The 26,184-nt window shown below is 36.2% G+C and overlaps 1 protein-coding gene across 6 annotated transcripts in view; it reads left to right on the plus strand.

The window, feature by feature from the left end:
• The window catches only part of LOC145666311 (zinc finger protein basonuclin-2-like), a 586,271-nt gene that overhangs the window by 219,846 nt on the left and 340,241 nt on the right, over positions 1 to 26,184 (plus strand). The gene's annotated exons all lie outside the window — the stretch shown is intronic.

Here is a 26,184-nt window from a genome sequence, read left to right on the forward strand (position 1 = left end):
AAAAAAGAGAGAAAATTACTTGGAATATTACTAGTATGTACTTAAATCCTCTTTTTCCTTCGGGAAGTGCTCCTATAAAGTTACTCATGTTAGAAAATGTATGTGCACATGTATAAAATGGAAAGAAAAAAAAACTAATAAAAAGTGTTCAAAATCAAGGAGAAGGAGGGTTTGTTTTTGAAAATTTTCTTATGTTCGTACCAACTATGGTGGCGTTTCGCGGCTGGCCTATTGACCTTACTCATATGTACTGGGGCGCCATCGTATACTCTCGCCCAGGGCGCTGATTTTTCCACGGCATGGCACTGACCACGTGCTCCTTTGCTCCACTGTGTCCCATGTTTGATTCCCGGTGGGAAATCATAGGACTGACACAAATTTTGCCATTGCTGTATATGTCTACATCTTAGATAGCCTGGACGCTGAAATTCAACTAAAAAACTAACAATCACACCCACTTGGTCTGGAGTTGAACCAGAGACCCGTCGCACGAAAGGTAAGCGCTTTACCATTGAGCACCGTGCATTCCTTGCCCAGAAATGTTCCTAATGTGAACACTTTAAAAATATCAAAAAGGCTGTATGTCTTAAAGCTTTAAGTGAACAAAAAAAAGTCTGCTGATCATCTTTAGGAAGGTTAAAATGCTATTCAAATACGAATATGGATAAAATCAAAATAACTTTGATATACTTGAAGTGTTTAATTCTCTATAGTAAATGCTATTGGCAAACACCACCAATCGAATTATATATATATATATATATATATATATATATATATATATATATATATATATATATATATATATATATATATATATATATATATATATATATATATATATATATATATAATATGTTTGCGTTTGGAAAATATACTGTACTATACTTAATATAATTGTAGTTAAAGAAATATTCACGGCTAAATCGATTACCTACAGTTACTTCTGGTAATAAATTGAGTTGCTAACAGTACATGTTTTCCATGTAAACTAACTGTAATTGCACATGCCTTTATTGCATATGGTTCCTGGTTCGATTCCCATTGGAGAGTAGTTGAGATTGTTTCATCTCGAAAATACGTCATAACACACAATATATATATTGAACTCAGGCAGAAATATCAGCGAAATGACTTGTAGACTACAGCCCCAACCAGTAGTTTGTCAATGTTTTATCAGAAACAACGATTCAGAATATATTGTCTACAAAAGTCAATAGGTATTCGGTAGTTGAATCATTTACATTCTTTCTGTCAAAATATGAAGGATTTATATTAAATTTTCATCAACTTTTGTTAATTCGTATTTTTTAATTAAGAAAAACCGATGGAAGTTGATTGATTGTTATTAACGTCCTTTGTTAGCAGAAAGGCTATATAAAATGATACTTAAGGAAAATTAACTTAGGAAATTTAATTTTAATTGGTAGATATTTATGCCCTTTGTTAGCAGAAAGGCTATATAAAACGAAACCTAGGGAAAAACGACTGAGGGAAGAAAAGGTTGCTTGATTGCTATTTATGCCCTTTGTTAGCAGAAACGAGACCGATGAAAAAAAACGGAGGGAAGAAAAGATTGATTAATTCTATTTGTGCCCTTTCTTAGCAGAAAGGCTATATGAAACAAGACCTACAATTAAAAGTAGGATCTGAATCATTATATACATTCAATGTCTTCTCACCGGGAATCGAACACGGGACCTCACTCACTAGAGGCACACACTACTAAACCTATGAGGAGGGCTGAGAAGAGAATAGACTATAGTAGCTGGGCGGTATTAAAGCAAACAAATCTTAGTTGAAGACGAAACTACCTGAGTACGCTAATGCATGGAAGCTCCTCATACTTTGCATTATATGATCTGCAATGAATTTGATGGTTTCTTTATTGAAGTTCAGTATCTGTTTTTAGCACTGTGGATATATGAGACGGGGACCTATGATATGAGGTGCAATCCGTGCTCAAAAATCAATGCTATCCTACTCGGAATCGAATTCAGGACCACGAGCATCAAAGGCTCACGTTACCCATTAGACCTTCCGGTGAGGAGGTGTCTGGCTGCCACTCACGGTAGAATACGTACGGGTATAGTCGTAATATAATAAGATTAATAGTTTTGCAATATTTTTAAAACAACCCTCATATACAGTCATATATTTTACTACGTAACTCACCGAATAGATTTTTCTTTACGTAATATTTTTAGTAAGAAAAGCCATGTCTTGATCACCTGATGTGTTCAGCGAATACGTTCGGGGTCGCGGCGCGTCCTTGACCCCAGGGGTTACAGGAGAGCTGCGATTGACCTACATCGTGGCCCTGCAATCAAAGCCTATCTCGCCTTCTCCTTCCTATAACACGTCAGAATGAAGAAAATTACTTTTTTAAAAAAAGGAAAGGAAAGAGAGAAAGAGGGTGGGGGCACGTTTTTCCATCATCCACATTCACCTGTTGTTATCCCCCCTCTTTGTTGCTGATTACGGTATAATCTGCCACAAGGTCTCTTGTATTATCCTTCCTTGGTTAAAAGGCGTAATCAATCAGAAATAAGAAGGAATATTCAACTTTTTTTTTTAAAGAACTGTAATTTCATCTTGAGGAAAATAATAAAACTACTTTAGTATATATGCAATAAGAAAGTATCACCTGCTGCTCCCACTCAGACTCAGATTAAAGTCATATCAATGAGTATGACATTTCTGCCTTTTTGCGGAAGTATGTCCCCCAATATATAAGGGCGCATTTACGGGGGTCCACTGGGTCCGGGCCCCTCGAAATTTCATAACTCGACTTCCATTTGTACTTTCTTAACAACACTATATTTGTTTAACAGAGAAATGATTAATGTAGGCCAAAGATTTTGATTTTCCACCTCATATGTACAGTTTCCTTTCTTGGGCCGCGGTAGCTCAATGGTAGAGCGTTCGTCTCTGGTGTATGGGGTCCCTGGTTCGATCCCAGTTCGTTCAAGTGGACTTTGTGGTGGACAAACAACATGTGCGTGGGTTTTCTAGGGGTTCTTCCGTTTCCTCCCACTTTATTCATTACACCATTTCATTCATTTCTCATCATTACCGTCTCCTTTAGCCTAGCCGGCATAATTGTGGGACGTAAAACTGGAAGATTACATTTCATTTTTTCTTTCTCTTATTAAAATAATCTAGTTCTATAAATTCTTTCCAAAAATATAAATGGCAGTAATTAGCAATTACTTGTCGTCTTTTCGGGTCCGGCATAAGACAGGTTCAATATTAAATAGTCGTATCGGACCCCCCCCCCCCCAAAAAAAAAAACTTTAAACACCTCGCAGCAAGCATGCCTACCCCTACGGTTTATGATACATCCATCGAAAATCTTTTGCTGACATTTCCTCCGCAAAAGAAGTGCCGACTTTGAACCGACTCAGTGGTTTTAATATCGAACAGCCCCTCCCCTGGATTTATCAACATTACCATTATAGATATTTTCTCATTGTCGGCAGGTCACTTGCCATGAATTGAGAATTTTTCATGCAACACAGAAGGGGTGGATCCAGGATGGACTTCTGTGGGGAGCGGTGGACTGTAATACTGCTACTTCGAGCCACTTTTAAGAACTCCAAACTTTGGGATGGGTTTTATTTATATATAAAATAAGAAAGTTTCCTCTTCTGTTTCGCACCCTTAGATCCACCCCTGTACTACATTCTGGAAGTAGTTTCTTCGTTTTCACGTAGCTTTTTTTTTTTTTTTTTTTTTTTTTTTTTTGTAAATGCCGTCCACCAACTGTCGCATATTCCGCTTTTCTATCTATAGGGGGTGCAAATAGGGACAGTGAAATATGATTAACCAGAAATGAGATTGCTAATTATTCCGAACATGACTAGAGTAGAACCACCACTCAATTAAGTGATCATGATTTTATGCTACAAATGTATTCCAGAAATTATTGTTACTCTGTAAGCTGTTGTTTCTTGAAGCTGGCGAGTTACATGTATATTTAGTGCACGGTGACAGTGGCTCTAGAGTTTTCCACGTCCAGTTTAGGGTATGTACCGGTATTTAGTTCAAGAATATGAACAAATTATTATTATTATTATTATTATTATTATTATTATTATTATTATTATTATTATTATTATTATTAGTATTATTATTATTATTAACTATAGTTCGTAATATTTATTTTTCACAAGCAGTGCAATTTTGAGTTTTCTTACGTCACCTGCAGATTTTTCTCGTGAATTTTGCTCTTGATTCAATAATACGTAGTAGTTGTTAGCATAAACTGAAAAGTATGCAACCTGTGACACAACGGAGTAGTTTGAGTTGTCTAACTTAAGGGGTATCTGGGGATTCTCAGTACTTTTTGAAGATACACAAGTGTGACCCCCCAGAATTCCTCTCTTGCAATCGAAAATCGAAAACTCGGCTTCGTAAGTTATTAGGTATTGTGAAGATCTATGTGTGCAGAGAAAGCTGAGAGAGGGATAATTGAAGCAAGTAAATAATGATGGAATACTTGGTGGAATGAGAAAGTGGGAGGAAACTGGTGTACTCCGAGAAAACCCACGAGCACGATCTTGTCCTCCACAAACTTACTTGTCCTGGGATCGAACCAGGGACCCCATGCACCAGAGGTAAACATTGTACCACTGAGCCACCGTGCCCCATTCTTGACACACACAGAAACATGTCTGCTCCTCATCGTTACCACATTGCACGCGTACTTTCAGCACAGTTCTTCCGTCTCTTAATAATAATAATAATAATAATAATAATAATAATAATAATAATAATAACGCTTTCAAAGTCTTGACTGGTAGACCCATAGGAAAACGACCATTAGGAAGACCTAGGCGCAGATGGGAGGATAATATTAAGATGGATCTCGCAGAGATAGGAATACAAAGTAGAAACTGGATGCAATCAGCTAAGGATAGAAGTCAGTGGAGAGCTTTTGTGAACGCGGCACTGAACCTCCGGGTTCCATAGGCCATAGAGTTAGTTAGTTAGTTAGTTAATAATAATAATAATAATAATAATAATAATAATAATAATAATAATAATAATAATAATAATAATAATAATAATAATAATAATAATAATAATAATAATAATAATATGAAAATACCACACAAATTGATAGATATTTGATAAGACTTCTTCAAGTTTTGTAATAACTAATTTTTTTCAAATACTTGCGTTTTCACTATACGAAAATTGGTTCTAAACATGCAATGTCACTAGTGACAAAGTCCTTTTAATTCATAATCTATCCTGCATGCAGAAAACTATTTGTAAAAAAAATGTATTTTTTGTGCGATATACTTATAAAAAACATAAAGGTAAAAGACATGTAGATTATATAAAGGAAATGCCCCTCCCTAACAGTCTATCCACCCCCCACTTCCAGCATGATCATATAATTTTGATTGTCGCTTGATATCCGAAAGTCGAAACCGGAAGTATTTTCCTTTAAGACCGGAACTCAATCTTACACGACAAATTCCCCCCATGTCTTCTCCACATAGCGCTTTTTTTTAAACCCCTTTTTTTTATATTTATTTTCTTGTTCAAGACATTCGTGAGTCAAAACGCTGTCACGGAACCAAATGTGAATGTCACGTTTTTTTTCTTCTAATATCGACTCGCAATCGCTAGACTCAAAAATCTCAGTTGTGACATTATCTTGTTTATTGCGACAACCGCTTATGTAACACGGTGATGCAGGGAACGAACAGAGTCACAAGATTCGGAATGAATAAGAAGAATATTGCGTTAATAAGGGACTCTTCTATCTCTCTCTCTAAAAAGTACAAAAAAATGGGGTACGGTGGTTCAGCTGTAGAACGCTTACCTCTTTTGCATGGGGTCCCTGATTCAATCCCCCTCCAAGTAAGTTTGTGGTTGACAATATTATGTATCCGTGGGTTTTCTCGGGGTACTCCCATTTCGTCCCACGCTCACATTTCACTAATTCTCCCATCATCATTAACATCCATTATCATCGTTTCCCTTAGCCTAACGGGTATACAAGTGGGACTTAAACTGAAAAAAAAATATTTCATTTTTCCTTTTCTTTCTTTTTTTTTTCTTTTTGTTCCGATGAAGCAGACAAGTATAGCTACTTTGTAAGGAAATTTTTAAGATGACTCATCACGGCTAAATTAAAATACCGTTAATTTTACAGTAATTATGTGATATCTTCTAATAGATAAAAGATAATCGAAAAGTGGAACAAGATCTCGCAAGACAATATTATTTTACATGAGATACCGTTATCATGGCTCACTTATCTGCTTTCGATTCCCAGACATTCAAAAAAAAAAAAAAAAAAAAAAAAAAAAACATCAGCATTTATTTTCGCGTTTCAAAATGGCTTCAAATGGAAAGCTACTAGGTGACTCGTGATAAGGCGTCGTACAAAATAATATTGTCTAGCGTGCTCTTGTTCCACATTTCGATTATCTTTTATTTATTTGAAGGTATCACATAGCTGCTGTAAAATTAGCGGCATTTTAATTTTGCAGTGATTAGGCCTCATAAATTTATCTGAGGAAACTATCAAACTGTCTAAAGAAGGAAACAAAGTAAATATTCAAATTAGTATGAAGACAGTATTATTTGATCGATTTTTGAACGAAAATACGGCCTTATTGTTTGTAAAGCCTATATAGTCACTAATGCTATTTGGGTAATTTACAGTGCATTGTATGAACCCTTTCTTCAATTCGTTAGTGTCTGTCACCTTTTGACTTCGGCTGGAAGCACCTATAGTCTGAAAGAAAGCATAGGATGTCGTTGAAGGGTTGGCTATATAGAATGTTGGATTATATGAAGAACAACGTTGACAAAGGCTGATCAAACGAACGAATCAACGCTCCGTCTCTCCCCTCCCCGCGCTCTCTAAAAGGGCTTGAAGGAGAGGTGTCACCTGCTGGTACCGTCCAATCTCACACAAACAAACAAAACAAAACAAAAAAATCTTCTTCCCCCTCTTCTCCATTTCCCTTCCTTATCAAGGTCCCTGTGTCGAGGCAGCTTTTGACACAAATGATCGGGTTCCTAGATTGATCGCCTTCATGAACAGACCTAATAACAGGGTTCGGAGATTCTGCTCAAGAGGTGAAGGAAAAGTATTCCAGCAAAAGGGTCACAATTTGCTTTGTAGACAAAATACGACAGAAAGAGAGACCGAGTATTATTTATAATATACAGGTCCTATAAGAAAGCGGCAGGGAGTATAATAATTACGACGAAAATAAAATGTTTAATTTAAAACCAAACGGTTATGCCCTTGAAGATATGGGAGATGGTTGGGATAGGTGGGAGGAAAAGATGGTGGCTTAGTGGTAAAGCGTTCACAGGTGACACCAGGTGTCCGTGATTTGATCCTAGGTCATAGGAGTTTGTGATGGACAACATCGTACCCGCGGGTTTTCTTGGGGTTCTTCCCTTTCCTCCTATATTCTTATTTTACCAGTAATTTCATTAATGGTCTGTCTCCTTTAGCCTAAGGGTATAACTGTGTGAGTTAATGTGGCCCACGAGACGAGACGTACATTTTTAAATTCGGGACGATATGAGACGAGACGAGACGAAAAATTTCAAGAGTTTCGTGGGCAACACTAGTTCACCCAAATCTTAGATATCAAACACTCCTTAGGTGTTACATGATTCATAATATAAACATCATAAATAGGTGAAGTGATTGTACGAACAAAGTGAAGAGTATTTATCAACGTTGAAAGATACACAAGTCATTACACACTGTACGTATTTAATGTGGTTTGAATGTTGTTATACCGCACCCTTCTTGATTCTCTCGTGACGCGGAAGGTTCTGGTAACTTCTAAATAAAATTTTTAAAAAATCGCGGCATAAATTTTGTACATAAATTTACAAAACTCGACAAGAAAAAAAATTCAAGACAAGACGAAAATATTTCTTGCAAGAATCGAGATGAGACGATATGTCCACAAAATGGACTATACGAAAAAGAAATGAAGTCAAATATTTCATTTTAACATCCCACGTTTATGCCCGTTAGGGATGCGCACGAGACAAGATTTGAGGCTGTCTCGTCTCAAAAATGTGCTGTAAAAGTGATGTCTCAACTCGAAAAACATATATTTTTGTATTGGAAGAGCTGTGTCTCGACTCGAATTTTCTCAGGAAAATTCTGTCTCGACTCGACTCGTGCGCATCCCTAATGCCCATTTGGCGATAAGGGGTATGAATGATTAAGGCAGGTGAATAATGAAGGAAGAGTCGGTGGAATGAGAATGTGGGAGGAAATGGGAGTACGCTGAGAAAACCCACGAACATGATGTTGTCCACTGCAAACTTATTTGGCCGGGGATCGAACCAAGGACTCCACGCACCATAGGTAGGCGCTCTACCACTGAGCCACCATATCTCCTTATACTAGACGAGACGAAAACACTAGTAGGAGATAAAACTTCAGATTTTATTCCTTGTTTTGTGTACATTACATAATTAAAACATGAGGAGTTAATGATAATTCTATTTATATCTTATGAACGATCACGTGTTCTGTCCTGTTGCTAGTGTGTAAGGCTTAATATGGATGGGCGTATATTTTAATATTACTTTTACCTTAATAGGGTCAAATGGTTCTCGTATAGCACGGTTTCTCCAATTGTCTTCTTCTTTCGAGCTACAGCCCATTGTGTGCTACGATACTCTTAACAACGCCTCGCCATTGGATTCTCTCCCTAGCTCTGTCTTTCCATTCCCGAATACCCATTATACGTTTCTCCATCTGTGGCCCGCCCCACATTCACAAGTAATCCTCGAGGACTGCCTTTATTGTCCTCGTAGTCCTTAGATTAAACATGTAAAAAAGAAAAAAAAAAGAATAAGCAAATTAATAAATTATAAGCTATACACAATTAATAGATTATACAAATTAACATTAAGTAAAGATTATTCAAATGCCAATAGCCTAAATAGATTTATTACTATAAAATATCTCTAGTAGCATTCAATTATTTTTTTAAAGTTATAAATATTCTCTTCTCTTAATACAATTGCAAAACTTCGGTAATTTTAATTAATATTAATTTTTTTTAAATATAATTGGTATATTGGCATGTGATCAAAACATTTTTTTAAAAAAAGTCTGATATAATTGTTTTCGAAGAAGAGAAGATCAGTGGCTTCTATTTCTGAATTACTTTTGCGGTGGACCCGTTCGGGTATGTGAATTTCGTTTCGTTAACATATATCCAAGCAAAAACTCAAGGAAAAATATCCAGATCCTAAAAGGGGCCCAAGCAAACGTTGGGGGTGTCTGGGTCCGGATTCCCACCACTGGATCGGTGCCCATGGACAAGACTAGGGTAGTCCATAAAATATCCTGACTATAAAAACGGTTTCCACTTCACAAAAATATGAAAACCGCTGAATTAAACCAAATATTTGTTCAAAATGTATGTGTTTAAAAGATTGACTAAAGATGATCCCTCCCCTCTAAATCTTACATCTCATCATTTGCCGCTATTTACAGACTTACATCACTCCCCATTAAGAGGCCTCATCACTGCGAAATGAAAATACCGCTGATTTTACAGTAATTATGTGATATCTTCAAATAGATAAAAGATAATCGAAATGTGGAACAAGAGCTCGCTAGACAATATTGTTTTACATGAGATACCGTTATCACGACTCACTTATCTGCTTTCGATTTCTAGCCATTTAGAAAATCTGTATTTATTTTTGCGTTTCTAAATGGCTGCAAACGGAAAACTACTACGTGACTCGTGATAACGTTACTTCATGCAAAATAATATTGTCTAGCGAGCTCTTGTTACACATTCCGATTATCTTTTATCTATTTGAAGATATCACATAATTACTGTAAAATCAACGGCCTCATAAAACTAAACAAACAAACAAAAATGGTCGGCATCAAAATATGTAAACGGTAATCGTTCTGAGGGGAAAAATCAAGTAACTCTCAGTATGGCTTGTGTAATCATATTTTGAGAGGATAAAATACCTTGTAATAACAGTTTCAAAGACCGTTGTTAAAATCAGTTATGACAAAAAACAAACAGTAGATTATGAGAAACGACGTAGCAACAAAAAGAAGCTCGCCGAAAAGCATTTTTGTCACTTAATTTAGAAGATGACATTCATGAGGCCCAAGTTATTATCTTTTTTATATAAGCAACTGTTAAGTGACCATTTTTATGGGTTATTACCCATTTCAGTCTTATGACTGCGATGCCTCATAAGATCTTCATTCTGTTTTTGTGTAGACAAAAAGGGCTGCATCAAAGAAGGTGGAAACTTTTTTGTTCGTATTTGTTCCTTGTTCCTGCAGCGTGCGACGCGATGCGATGCGTTGAGTGACGACATGAGACTGTTCCGCGTCTTGCAGTAGCTATGACTCACTACAGAAACCCGTCACTCCTTTATAGCGAGCCGGCTAACTTTGGATTTGTTTATTTTGAAATTTGGGTAGAATAGCGCTCTTTTCTCTGTTCCTCTTCGCACATAACGTGGTGTGTGTGTGTGTGTGTATGTGTGCGCGTGTAACTATTCATCTACCACCAGAAATCCAGACTGTTTTTTTTTTTAAAAAAAATACCGACGCAGGTGTCTATAAACAAAAAGAAAAGTTATCATTTGCTGATTTGGGTGAAGTCCTTCCTCCCCAATTCCTGTACTTACTTTTTTAACAGTGCAATTTGATTTCTGATCTCCCACTAGTCTAATGGCTAGCGCGGGCTGTTTTTTGCATATGATCCCGAGTTCGATTCCCGATGGAAGAGTACGGTGGTTTGGACTTAGGGTTGCCAACTCTGGAAAATAAAAAAATAAAAACTCGACACCCCTCAAAATTCCCTATGATAAAGGTCTAAGTGTTAAGTATCTCTGTTCGGACCCATCCATAGGAACGAAATGTTTACCTGTATTCTGCATTAGTTCATGTATTCTGCATATCCTTAGCACATTCACTAATATGCTTAATAGATACATTGTGCTATAAATGAGAATCTGAAATCGGCATTGATCATTTTATTGTATTTACCAGTAACTGCCATGTCTTTAAAATTATCGAAACAGATGAACAAAAGTATATCAATTTTTATGTGACAATTTTGGATGTGGAAAATGAAATTTATTCTTTAAACTTACACTTCAACTACAGGAAATTGATTTAAGAAGTCCTTTTTCACTCTCAATAAATGTATAAAATTCCTTACAAGTAAATTTCAAAATTTCCCTGATAGAGTCCCTGTCATATCTTTAAAATTATCTAAACTGATGAACAAAATATATTAATTGTTGATAGATGGTAAAAGGTGACAGTTTTAGATTTACAGAATAAAAGTTACTTTGTAAATCTACACTTCGAACTAGAGAAAAGTTAAAAAAAAAAAAAAAAAAAAAACAGACGTAAAGGGGCTGGTAAGAAGTTTGTACCGGACACCGGCCTCAATCAAAATAACAGCAACTTTTCCGTTGGCAATCCTATTTGGACTCTATTTTAAACTGTAGGTCCACTCTCATATAGCTTCACTGTCAATTTCAACAAATAAACAATTTGATTACTGAGCATCTCATCTGGCCGTCAATGAAAGAGTTCAAGGTTCGATTCCTTGTGGGGCTCGTATGATTTGGATTCCAACTGTAAGTCCTTGACTCATATAGCATTTTTGTTGAAAAGGACCGTCCAACTAAAAACAAACCAATCGATTCTAATTTTTGATTAGGGCACTTAACTTTCCGCATTAAAGCCACATGTTAATTTAGTTGGGAAGATAAAGAGTACAGTTCAAATTCTAATATATCCGTATTATCAGTTTCCTCCGCAATCTAATTACAGTTAAATTTAAAAAAAAAAAAACTATCTGCTTATTGCCATTACTAAAATTATGTGAAATCGATAGCAGCGTCCATTCAAGGTTTGCTTGGGGGGGGGGGGCAGAAGGTTCTCCACCAGATACATACTATAATGAAGGCGCCCACCAAGAAATGTTTGCTGGAAGGGATCCAAAATATTTGAGGGAGTCAAATACGTCAATATATTGAACCTGTCTTATTCTGTACCTGAAAAGACAATAAGTAATTGTTAATTACCGCCACTTGTATTAGTTTTATAAGAAAAGAAAGAGTACAGATGAGGCCTAAAATCAAATTTTTAGCCTACATCAATCATTTCTCTGTTAAACAAGTAAAGTTTTGTTTAAAAAGCCTACAAATGTTAGACGAGCCACGAAATTTTGGGGCAAGGATTCGGATCCCTTACAGTGGGTGCGTCCCTGCTGTAGTGATTCGTGTTTTTAGTTAGTTTACTATTTTATACAACAACCACTATACTATTGTATTATATATATAGGCCTTTATATAATATCGGAAACTCAGAGAAGACAATTGCCTTTATGCTCATATTATTTATTAGATTTAAAACTTCATTTTCTGCTGAGTGTAAAAAAAAAAAAAAAAAAAAAAAAAATAATAATAATAATAATAATAATAATAATAATTCACAGGAGCACCCAAAATGAATGAAGTTTTACGTCCGACGGGTAAGCCATATGCTAAAGGAGACGGTGATGATGAAAAATAAATGAAATGGTGGAATGAAGACAGTGGGAGGAAACGGGAGAATCCCGAGATATCCTACTCACACAGTGTTTGCCTTTCACAAAGTTCACTTGGTGCTTATCGTCTGGTATCGAACCATTGACCTTATGCAAGGAAGTGAACGCTCTACCGCTGAGCCACCGCGACTCCTAGGAGCACTCAAAAATACGACTAGTGCAGGAAAGTAGTGGCGAAAATATAGGTGCACGTACCGCCTTGAATTTAGGGCGGAAAGGAGTCTAGGAATAGTGGAATTATAGAAAGGATTATGTTAGTGGGATATAATCTGCAGGGGGCCACAAGAATGAAGCGCTCCGCCACTGAAGAACCTCACTGTATTACTAAATAGAGCTGATAAACGAGAAGCATGGATATTGGTTATCATGCACTCCAATTATATACTGCTAGTGCTATTAACCACATGTTACGGAACTCAAAAAAAAATATATATTTTTTTCACTTAATGATAGTAAAAAAATATATAAAATGTATTTCTTAAAATCTTAATAATTATATTTTATCTTGTTTTAAAATAAAAAAGACGGTCTTTAGATCCAGTTTAATTTGCAACTATTATTATTTTGTTTTATGTAACAAAAAAAAAAAAAAAAAAAAAAAAAGAGAGAGAGAGAGAGAAGTAAATGACAGTTGGTATGGTTTAGTCCTGACCTTTCTATATAATATTGTTTTCCACGTCTCGTCGTTATTGTTACGTTTGATTGTGCACGTTCCACTATGTTAGTCGTATTTGTAAGAGGGGAGGGGGAGGTGTCTTTTAGCCTTGTATTTTTATATATTTTTTTTTCAACAAATAAGCTTTTAATTTCATCGAGGGTACTAATTTAGCGTGCGGTCAACTGTCTGTAGCAATGCGACAATCTATTCAACCAAGGACTAAAGTAGGAATTCTTAGAGAAATTCTCTCTATATATATAGTGGTGATATTTTTCCTCCAAGACGTCACTTGTTTATCCACATAAGAACGTCAGACCGCAAGCGTGTAGTTGGGACTCCACCCACAAACGTAAAAAGACCATTTTGATGTCCTCCTCCCGTCCCCCCGGCGTCCTATCGTGTCATTCCCAGAACCAGAAATGATGGGGTATCAAGACAAGAGTTGTCAATCAAAATGAAGGTCCACGTCTATAATTTCCGCCTTCAGCTTGTTTTGTCTTGAGCGCATGTTACTTCTTCTGCAGGGACAAGAGTTTATTTTTTGTTCTTTTTTTTTTAAATTTTATTAGAAAGGATCAAAAAAAAAAAAAAAATACTAAGTTTAAGGTAGGGGAATGTCCTTATAGTGAAATAAAGAGTTGATTAATGGCAGGAAGTCAAGTAATTGGTATGTTTGGACATGGTACACATATACAAAAGTATGGGACAAAGGATATGTGGACAAACAGTCATGTGATGCACTAAAATGAAGTAACTTTTTTCCCTGTTTGCAGTGTTGTCCACATACATACACAGTAAAGTTATCTGCTTAATTTACAGCGATATGAATACTATCGATTTATAATACAAAATATAGTGTTGCGCATGAGTTTACAAATAAAGCTTTAGGAAATCTTTAAGTTTTACATCCCACGATTATGCCGGTTAGGCTAAAGGAGACGGTGATGATGAGTAATGAATGAAAATGGCAGAATGAAGAAAATGGGAGGAAACGGGAGAACCCCGAGGAAACCCACGCACACGGTGTTTGTCCAACACAAAGTCTACCCAAGCACTAGAGGTGGACGCTCTACCACTGAGCTACCGCGGCCCCCTTAATAAAACTTAGAGAAGGGCCATATTAAATATATATTAGGTTGTAATTACTTATATAAAGTCCACAAGTATTTATTCCATGTGAAGCATAATATAATTTATTAACTAAACATAAGCAGAGCATATAAACTACATCAGAAAAAACTAATTAAAAGCTTTTAAGTTTAACGTCCCACGATTATGTCCTTTAGGCTAAGGGAAGGGGATGATTGAAACAAGTGAATGATAATGGAGTAATTGGTGGAATGAGAATATGGGAGGAAACGGAATTACCGCGAGAAAACTTACAGACACGATGTAGTCCACCACAAACTTACTAGACCCAGGGACCCTAGGCATCAGAGGTAAACACTCTACCACTGAACCACCGAGGACACAGAAACTACTTTTAAACAGTGTTAAGACGCTTTACACATTTTCAAGTCATTTCTGTCTCTATATTCAGTGCATACATAAGAATTTCAGATGTACTATATTGAACACTCTTAGAACAATTCGTATTAACTACTGTTAGGATACATTCTAGACATTTTTCTGCCCTGATAGAACGCTTCTGGATTTTTTTGGATATGCTAAACGGTGATCAAAAGTGATTTCTAAATATATATATATATATATAATATACAGGCACTGATTTATTTGCAGTGTAAATAGGATACTAGCAAGAATTCCAGCTCCTTAACCCTTGAGATCAACTATGTGGACGCTAAATACTGTCTAAGTTGAAAACATTTTTACACAACCATTTCGCTCAGTGGGGGGGAGACGTCCTTGGGCGCCGAAATAAGAAAACGCAAAATTCGGGAGGGAAAAGAAAGGAAGGAAAGAAAGAGAGAAATTGCTTGGAATATTACTAGTATGTATTTAAATCCTCTTCCTGCTTCAGAAAGTGGTCCTATAATGTTATTCATGTTAGGAAAATGCATGTGCACATATAGGGTCTATAAAATGAAAGGAAACATAATAAAAAGTGCTCAAAAGCAAGGGAAAACATGGGTTATTTTTGAAAATTTTCTTACGATTCGCGACTGATCTGTTGACCTCACTCATATCTACGGGGGCGCCGCAGACCCGGAACTAGAGGGGGCTAGAGGGCCTGGCCCCCCTAAACTTTTCGTGGCCTCTCCAGACCTCAACACACAAAACACAATTTAGATATGTGCAAGAGAATTTTTAATGACTTGATCCCCTCAAACCTCTGTGGCTGGTTGCGAGCCTGGGGCGCCGTCGTATGCTCTCGCCCCGGGCGTTGATTTCGCTCAAGTTTTTTCTTATATAAAGCAAAGCAAAACTAGCATTATCGTGTGGCCTGATGTAATAAGCTGTGTTTATGCTTTAATTAAGAATGAAAGCTGAAAATATTCTTTAAGGAGCAGGAACAAATTAGTATCAAATAGAATTGACAGCTAAAACAATCCTTGCGTTTTTCCCAGATTGTATGTCTATATGAGCTACTTGAGTATTGAGGTACTCAGAGCCATCTTCGTGTCATGTGAACTAATAAATCAGAATTTAAACAACTTGAATAAGACAAAAGAGGAATTCCGAAAAAACACATGTATTATTTCGTGTAGTACATTTTTCTCAGTTTTTCTTATATAAATTAGCTATTTTTTTTTTTCAAATGCTTTTTCGAGTGCAAAAGAAAGTTCATTAAAGAAAATTGAAGCGTTGGTCGGAATATAGAAGGTTAAATCGAGTTATGACACGGCCATATAACATATCTTATCTGAAGAACACATCTTTTTTTTTTTCTTGTGTCTCAAATCAGTTGAAAGTCTTCTGCCGTGAGACAGATTGTCGGCACTGATATCGCATCTGCGGAGAAAGAAATGAGTGGAAGTTGGATTTCTTTTGTTATATTGCTTGTGTGAAGCGAAAACTTCCCAAATTACAAGTATTAACCTTTTCTCATTGCTGGCAACCTTTTTACATAGGTGTGGTTGTGTTGGTATTTTTCTTTAAGGATATACACCACTCTGAAGCTGCATCGTGCAGCATCGTGAGATATCAGTGTTGTCAACTCGCTAGAACTTGGTCTAAATTTGCACCAAATGATTTTTAGCTTTTTTAGTGAGTGTGAGTTTATTTATTGAATTTAATTCATACAAACAACAAGAGTGAACTGGGCTCTATAAAAAGGTGTCGAATTCCATTCCTAATATCGAGACGCAGTATCGGTGTGTAAGTTACTAGTAATTGAATTAAGAGAAAACAACGTTGGAGTAGGGGCGGATCCAGGACGAACTTCTAGGGGGCGGTGGGTTGTAATATTGCTACTTAGAGCTACTTTTAAGAGCTCCAAACTCTGGGATGGGTTTTCTTTATATATATAAAACACGTAAGTTTTATCTTTTGGGGGGCGATCGCCCCCCTGGATCCGCCCCTGATAGGACGCAAGAGATTACGGCGTTTGGAGTCAATAAAGTAAAAATTCTTAATGCATAACCCTTTAACGATTTATTGCGCCAGGATCCTTTTTTAAAAAGTGGTGTACTGTACGCCAGTGATGGGCAAACTTTTTAAAGGGGGAGAGGGCAAAGAAAAGATAATTTATTACCAAAAACAATGATACATTTTAAAAAATTTCTTGTAATACTAGGCGCTATTCATGCTTGAAAGGGGAAAGTCTAGTGGTTAGAACGTTGTACTCATGTCCGCGTTCTCCCGGGTTCGATTCCACATAAATAAGAGACGTGACGTCCACTAAGTCTAGAAAGCTCTTGATACGCTGACGCAGGGTGAGACAGAGTGTTCGACGTTAGGCGGGATATAGTTCAGCCGGTCGTTAACAGATGCCGTTGGAGTGGCTCAGGCCCATTTTTAATTAATGATTGCAAAAGTGTGAAGGAGATTGCAATGAATGAAATTGTCACTAAGTTAGACATTACAGGGAGAGGGGAAGAATAAAATAATCAACAATTATATATATACATGGTATTTCAAAACAACACTAGCAACGTTTGGGAATTGATTCCTGATGCCAAGATAAGGCAAAAAGTATAGACCAACCTGGGTGCATAAATGCTTCCTTCCGGAGTTATAGGCTGCCAAAAACATGAAAAATGAACTTTAAGAGTCCATAGCTTTAAAACTATGGGACCTACCGTAGTCGAGTCAAGACTTTATTTAGGAACTAGTATGTGGAGTGTCCAAAAATACATGTTTCAGAATCCTAAGGTACTCGCGCAATATTTTTCTTTAAAGAGGGAGTTTGGCTATGGACATATAATTGAAGTACTATCCAACTACCTCTATAAAAAGTGCTGCTGAAGTACCACAGGATTCTGAAACATGGATATTTGGATAGGGCACATACTAGTTTCTAAGTGAAGTCTTGACCCGACTACGATAGATCCTACAGTATTGGATCCCACACTATTGGATAGTATTGGTCGTAGTTGACCCATCACTGCTGTGTTGTATTCATTAAGTTATATTTTAAAATGTAGGCGTTGGCAACACTTGATACAAAGTCGCACGTAAGTTTTCGTTTTTGTTATTGTAACAATTAAGAAAAAAAAGTGGCAGTGATCTCTTTTGTGAGCATTTGGCGCAGGAATAAGTTTTGTCGTGAGGAGGACTTGTGTGTTGATGAGTATAGAATAAATGTGTGTGGCATTTATGACATCCAACAACCAGAAACAAAAGATATTGTTAACGACAAGGACTTCCCACAGGCTATACAACAAGAGGAAAGGCGAAACAAATGATACAATTAAAGAGAAAGATTATTACCATATTCATCTGGCAGTAAATGGTGAGAAGTTTCCAATGAGCTTCTTATCTGAAGCATTTCTTAAAATAATAATAATAACAATAATAAACTTATTCTTTCGGCAGATGACAATTCGAAACAAAGAGGTGATGTGATATATGTTGCTAATAGCCTGTTTCATCGTTCACACTATGCACATCTGTTGTAGTACAAATACTGAAAGCATACTTAAGAACCTGACTTACCAAAAATAATACAAAATTTACAATATTTCTTTTGCATGTTTTTCAGAAGTGAAAGGAGATAATGAAATGCAACTTACCACAATCATAGATAATATTATTCTTCAACAGAAAATATGAACCTGAAGAATTCTCATTGTTACCATCCATAGAAGTTACAGTATTGCCAGAATAACAATTCCCTCAAAATTTAAGTCAAGGCAGAGACTAGAGGAACGAGCTGTATTTGGTTATGTATAATGTTCTCTTGCAATCCTGTGAACTACTTTTATATATAACACTTTTATTTGATTTTAATAACTGTATGTTAAAACTATTTCGTTTAGCACAAACTAAATACAACTATTATTTAAAAAGTAGTTCACAAGATTCCAAGACATCATGAAAAGTAATCAAATGCAGCTGAGTTTGTTCTTCGAATCGCTGCCTTAACTTAGATTTTTGGGGTAAATGTTATTCTGGCAACAGTGTAATTTCTATGGCTGGCAACACTGAAAATTCTTCACGTTCATATTTTCTGTTCTAGAATAACATTATCTATGATTGTGGTAAGTTGCATTTCATTATCTCCTTTCACTTATGAATAAACAAGCAAAAGAAAAATGGTAAATTTTGTATTATTTTTAGTAGGTCAGGCTCTTAAAACATAGTGTCATATTGCGTCCAATCCTTCGTCCCGTTGTTCACTACCTCGTTAAAATTGTGCTAAAGTAAACGAGTTAACTGTTTATATTTAACTAGCAGCGTTCACCCCGCTTCGCTGCGGTCACCCCGGAACGCAATAAACTTTGTTACTTAGATAATTTTTACTTTTTCGCTTTCAAGTGATATGATAAAAACCATAGTAGATTGCAGTAAATGTTAACATTATATCGCCTGTCATTTATGTTAACCCGCCGAGTGACACGGTCATGCGGGTTGCATATAAATACGTTTATTTTTACCTATGATGAACTAACAAAGGATTTGTACGTTATGGACACTTGAATGGTCAATTATCTCAAGACACTGGTAATTAAAAATTAAAGTGATATGATAAAAACCATCTAGGGTCCAAATCCTAATAACCCCCCAAAAATGAAAGAAATTGGTTCAGCCGTATTAGCGTGATGAGGGAACAAAGGATTTGTACGTTCTCTTTTATATATAAGATAAATTTATTATTATTTATTTCTCTCTTGAATTTACCCAGCAACCAACATACGGTTACACAGATGATAATGCAGTGTATACGAGGTATATTCAAAAAGTATCGAACTTTTGGTCGTAAAAAATTCATTTATTGATTTGGAAATCCAAAACACTAATCCCCTTCAAAGGAGTCTCATTGGTAATGCACACACTTCTCCCAGCGCTTTTCTTGGAAACACTTCTGGAAACAGGTTTTGGAATGATGAGCAACCGTGTTGTCGCATTCCGCATGATGTCTTCTCTTCAAGGGCGCCCATCAGGGGGGGCGGCAAAGTGGGGTGCTCGCCCCCTAAGAGGAAATTGTTCTTGGGAATATCGAAAACCCTATAGAATTTTTTCATTAGTTACAGCAAAATTTGAAACTATATTTGAAACGTCGCTTATACTTGCCCCCCCCCCCCCTTGGAAACCACAACATGGGCGCCCTTGCTTCTTTTGACTCAAATCGGGTCCCTTTCAGTAGCATTTTCAGCTTGGAAAATAACCAATAGTCACACGAAGCCATGTCGGATAAGTAGGGAGCCTGACTACACACAGGAATGTTGTGTTTGGCGATGAAAGCTTGGATCGAATTTCACGGACACTGTCCTCATGCTCAGATTCTCGTTCAAAATTGAATGGTTTCCGTTTGGATATTGCCAAGCTTTTGACAAAATTTGATGCAATATCGCTGCTCACTCAAGTTTTTCTCGACGACAGCTCATTACACGTCTTCACTCGTTTGCCGGTTGTCTACGACTGCGGCATTCTGCGGGCGGGGAAAAAATTCATGACTACACATGAGTGTCGCCTCTATATCTACACTGAATTGCGCTTCATTGATTTACGCGGAAGACCTCGGATCACGTATAAATGTTTCCATTCAAACTGTTTTATCAGGTTTCTTTCACATTTGTACGGAGTTAGTAATCTCGAATCGTTCCTTGGAATTCAGAGTTCGCAATTTTATCATTACATAATGCTTCCTACCGTTCTGTAGCCTTATTTGTCTGAAAGCGATGTGCATGTTGTTTATACGGCAAAAATGACGAAAAAGAAAATCTCTCGGACGATGTCATACGCCTCAATTTAGAAGAAAAAATCATCAAAATGCTACGGCGACCTTTTTGATTGAGAGATTTTCCACATGTTATATTACCTTCTGTAATCAAGATTTCTTATCCAAATGTAGAAAAAAAAAAGCACTTCTTTTGAGGTTCATAGCGACGTGCTACGGATGTAAAAGCTCAATGTATGGTATAAAACAAGAAATCCTTTCAACAGAGCAGTGCCCGTGGATGAGTGAATAAACTTCCAATGCTTTTCGTAAAATTTTGCATATCACACTGCGCAATACTTGTATATTAAATGCTGTGTCAACTTTTTTAATTATCGTATTCGTTTGTGTATTTTATGCAAGACATAATGCACTTTACAATACTGCCTTATTTTTGGAATGTAAAATATGATATATCAAATTAAGGAGGAAAGTGTAACTTTCCTGCAGTGTATGATATTTAATTTTTGCGCGTCTAGATTTTGAAATTTGATTTTTTTTTTTTTTTTAATGTAGGGGGAAAAAAGCCAGCATTCTTGCGAAGGTCTGTCTTGGATGCCAAAACTCAGTGTTAAGTTGAAATTAAATCGTCACAATACTTTTTAAATAGGCAAATTACTTATACGGTAGCGACATCTACTCGAATGAAGCAGTCAGGCAGCGACACACTCGGATACTAAGCAGTCAGACAGCTACATTACTTGTATGACAGCGTGAGGCATAGACTAAGACGTTTCCCTTTTATTATCAAGATACAGTGTTTTATTAAAATTGTTCATTCCTAACAGGATGCAATTTTATTTCTTGATCTTCCTTAGAATTTAAGTGACGCATTTGGTGTCATGATTGCATAGTCCTGTATTGGACTAAAATCAAAATGTATTGAAATAAAATTGAAACCACATAGATTATAGGAATACAGTAACAAAAGAAAGAATTAAAATTGTTTGAACATATTCTCCAATCTACGCTTTAGACGATTTTTTAAAATCTTTTCTTTATCACGATTTCTGTAGTGCGTGACGCTGTAAATATTCTAATTTTTATTTAAGCCATCAATTTTTCTATTTCCTTCCTTCTTTTTTTTTTTTTTTTTTTTTTTTTTTAGAAAAATAAATCAATCTAATATGGTGGCCAACATTTTGTACAACTTAATCCGAAAAGAATAGAGAAACCATAATAGATAAGAAATAGAAAAGAATAGAATTGAATAGAGAGAGAGAAGTTGGTTAACATGTAATGTATTTTCTCTTCGTAATCTGTTTGTTTACTTTTTACTATTTATTCGTGCATTATTACGTTTTATATACACACAAAGCGTCGTATTGGGTTTTGCACGAGAGGCACGCGACATTTTCTTGATATCAACACTTTTTACAAAAAGATAGAAGCGGGCGGCGAACGGGAGGGGAAGAAAGCGGTATCGTTTGAAGACGTCACGCAAACGTCATAATTTTGCAAAGAAAAAGTTTCAATTTCTCTCTGTGTCTCTTTAGAAAATTTCAAAATCTTTGGTTTTACTTTCTCTCTCTCTTTTTTTTTTTAATGTTTTCTATTCTTTTGTGAGTATATCATAGAAAGGCTGTTCTGAGCGTTTTTATTGATTCAGTTTCTTTGTAAGAAAAGCGGATTTGAGGTCCTAGTAGCTACAGCTTGGAAGAGAGTCTGAGTTACTTCGTTGAGAGGTGTAGCGTATTGACTTGCGTAAGTGAGTGATTCAGGGTTCGATCCCTGGTTAGAGGATATGTTATTTGCATCTCTAACCTTCTAACTGTCTCGTATAGTCTCACATACTCTCGTATAGCATCATATGGTCTCGTATAACATCATATAGTCTCATATAGCTTTATGTAGTTTTATGTAGCCTCATATAGCATAGAATACCCCCATATAATCTCATATAGCCTTATAAAGTCTTATGTAACCTCACATAACTTCATGCATTCACATATAGCCTTAGTAAATGAGAATAGGCTTAGGCATGGCCCCAGCAGCACAGACAGTAGGCCCAACAATGGGAAATGGTAGTCTCATATAGCTTCATGTAGTGCCATATGGCATCATATAACCTTATACAGTATAACATCATATAGTCTTATGTAGCATTATATATCCTCATACAATCTCTTGTGGCATCATGTAGCCTCATATAGCTTCGTATAGCAAGCATCACATAGTCTCATATAGCCCCATATAGCATCATTTAATCTCATATAGTCTCATATAACTTCATATACTCTTATATAGACTCAATAAATGAGAATGGACTTAGGCATGAACCCCAACAGCACAGACAGTAGGCCCAACGATGGGAAATGGTAGCTTACCCAACTGTCTACGTTGGCCCTACGCTTTGCCGAACCATTTACCAACTGACTCAGCTGCCAACGTAAACCAAGCAAAAGAAGCAAAATTACGATTGCGGCGTCCAAACTGTTATATAAACGATAGGAAATTGTTGATTGGTCAATATATACTTTAAATTACGTCGGGGGAATTTATTTTTCATCTAATATGTTGCAATTACTAGTTACCAACGTTGTCGACCATTAATCTATATCGGATTTACCAAGAAAGAAAAATACTTTTAGCTAATTCATGTAACACTGCATCAGTGATTTGTTTCTCTGGACTAAGTTAAAACATATTAACACAATTTTATGACTTTCGGTTATCTAGAATTACTGATTTTTGTAAGTTTGTAAGATGTTTTACGTTTATCTGCTCAGTTGCATCACAGTAGTTTTAGTAACGATAGCTGTAGCTGGGATAATGATTGGTCTTACTGTAACTTTCTGACATTTCCAAATATATATATTTTTGATTTCGTCTGCTAGATCTTTATAATTTGCTAATTTTCATACAAAACGTTGTACGTATGTTGAGTCAATGGCACTATGGCTATATCTATGAAAGTTACTTCTTTGTCCATTTTATTGATGATGATGATGATGATGATGATATCGGGTCTATTTGCAAGCACTGTTACAACCGTTCTGATTGTTACTATTACCGTTATTAAATAAAGCCAGTAGTTGATTTAAATAAAGCATTGTATATCCCCGTAGAAGGTATTGAAATTTTCTAGAAACATATTCACAGTTCAAGAGTTTATGTATTAACTAATCAAGAAATACGAGTATAATGTGTACAGTCTTGTTTCAAAAATGGTTGTCACCCACCGCACTTTAAATGTCCTGTACTTTAATCCATAAATCTAAATAAGTTATATTAGTTTCCTTTGGCAGTTTAAAGGTATGTGTTTCAATCCAAAGTACTAAAGTGTCCTATTGGTATGATCGTGATAAAATAATATGTTTTAAAGAGAAGTAGGTGGACCGATTTTTTTCCCCCAAAAGACTGCACAAGATGCAGAATCATTAGCAGAACTGAATATGCACCCGTACCTGGAGCTTCTTTTGACAGTCAGTTTCAATAACTTGACCAATTGGAGTGCACCTTTCGTTACCTTTTATACAGTATATTTTCCCCTCTATTGCGATTAACATTGAAACCGGAAGTAGTATTTTTCCATCACTTCCGGTTGGAATAGAGACCTAAGGGCAGAAGTGGCTCCTATTTTTTGGTTACTGAATCCATATCAGAAAGTAGTTTATTGGTATACCTTACCGATTTTGCTCTGATCCCCGTCGACAGACAGACGGACAGAAGGTCATAGCCGTTCCATAAGACTTCCATTATTTATGTATAGCATAGTTTGAAAGTCTAAAATGATCGAAACTGCGAAAATTATCAGCAAACAGCATGTAAGGTATGTGTATATAGCAATTTTTGCTGATGAGTACATAACGATGATAATTTTAACATCTTAAATAAGCTTTACTAGTTGGCTTACGTTTCTTGTGCTAGCTGTTTGTAGTATTTGGATATTTGTAACATTGTGTATCATTTTGTTATGAAATGCAATGCTAATATTAATTCTTTTTCTTTCTTTTGTAGGTAAGTATTTTGAATGAGTCTCCTGCTCGAAGGATTAGTTCAGAAAGGCGTGGTGAGTACGTGACTTTTATCATAGATATTCCAGAAGAACAAAGGGTATTTTTCACGTCGAGGCACAGGCTTCAAATAATTTAGAAAATTGTATCTATAGATGGCGTTAGTATAACAGCCACTAACTTGGATTATGAACTGAAAAATATTTATTTTTCACAGATAATTACAGTATTTTAAATAGCGCTAACTGAACCTGCTAGTAAGGCACGGTGCATCATTCTTATATGAGTTTGAATCTCGTTCCCATTTCCTCATTATATCTGTATACGTTCACTGTATCTGTATTATGTCCCTTAAAAGACTCAAGTGAAAGACGAGATGACCACAAATAGAGTGAATTACTATAGATAAACATATAAATGCAGGATTTTAATACAAGATGGCGCATTTGTGGCAAATTTGAAGAAATGATACAGTAGATGATTTCAAATCGATTTTTTCCCCCCTGTGAATCTATAATTACACCCCATTAATGCTCTACAAACCTCTGAAGTTGCCAGCATGTAATACGTTTTGCCGTTCATATTAAAGTAAAGCGCCTGCCATGTCCGTCAACCCACTGTACGTAGTTCTACTGGTTGCATAACACAAGGATATCAACTTTATCAACGTTCTAGAGAATGTTAATCTTATGGGCTCAAAACGATTCCTAACAATGAAATGAAATGAAATCTTTCAGTTTGATGTCCCAGAGTATGCTCTTTAGGGTAAGGGAGACGATGATTGTGAATGGTGATGGAAGAATTTGTGGAATGAGAAAGTTGGAGGAAACGGCAGTACCTCGACTCGATGTTGCTCACCACAAACTTAATTGGCTAAGGATCGAACCAGGGACCCTAACACACCAGGGGTGAGCGCTCTACCACTGAGCCCCCGCCACGACCCCGAAAAAGTTGAGTACAAAGATAACGAAAGATCAGTAACTGGCAAATCTTCACTAAATCTGTTATCGACCAGCCATAACGGCACGTTTCTAGAATTCGCGATTTGAGATCTCATTGTCGAGAGGCATTGGCCACAACATCTTAAGAGGCCTGATCCCGGCGAAATTAAAATACCGCTAATTTTACAGTAATTATATGATACCTTCAAACAGATAAAAGATAATCGAAATGTGGAACAAGACCGCCTTAGACAATATCATTTTACATGAGATACCGTTATCATGACTCACTTATCTGCTTTCGATTTCGAGCCATTTTGAAAATCGGAATTTATTTTCGTGTTTGTAAGCGGATGAAAACGGAAAGGCACTAGGTGACTTGTGATAACGGTACCTCACGGCTCTTGTTCCACATTTCAATTATCTTTTATCTATTTGAAGATATCACATAATTACTGTAAAATCAGCAGTATTTTAATTTCGCCGGGATGAGGCCTCTTAATATATAAATGTTTACAAAAATTAAAATTACATCAATTTTTCTGATTAATACTATCTAATAAATATGGATAGTTGCACACAGTTATCTGACATATGATTTGCTTTTATTTCCGCATCGACGAACCTTCAGTTTTCAATACCATAGATTTAACCAATAAAAGACACTTTTTTAAACTACTGTAGTTGCTGGAAAGTAATTAAAATAGTTCATTGTAGCAAATAA

The sequence above is a fragment of the Thermobia domestica genome, chromosome 12, assembly GCF_964235325.1.
Source record: "Thermobia domestica chromosome 12, izTheDome1.hap1.1, whole genome shotgun sequence".
NCBI classification, from domain to species: Eukaryota; Metazoa; Arthropoda; class Insecta; order Zygentoma; family Lepismatidae; genus Thermobia; species Thermobia domestica.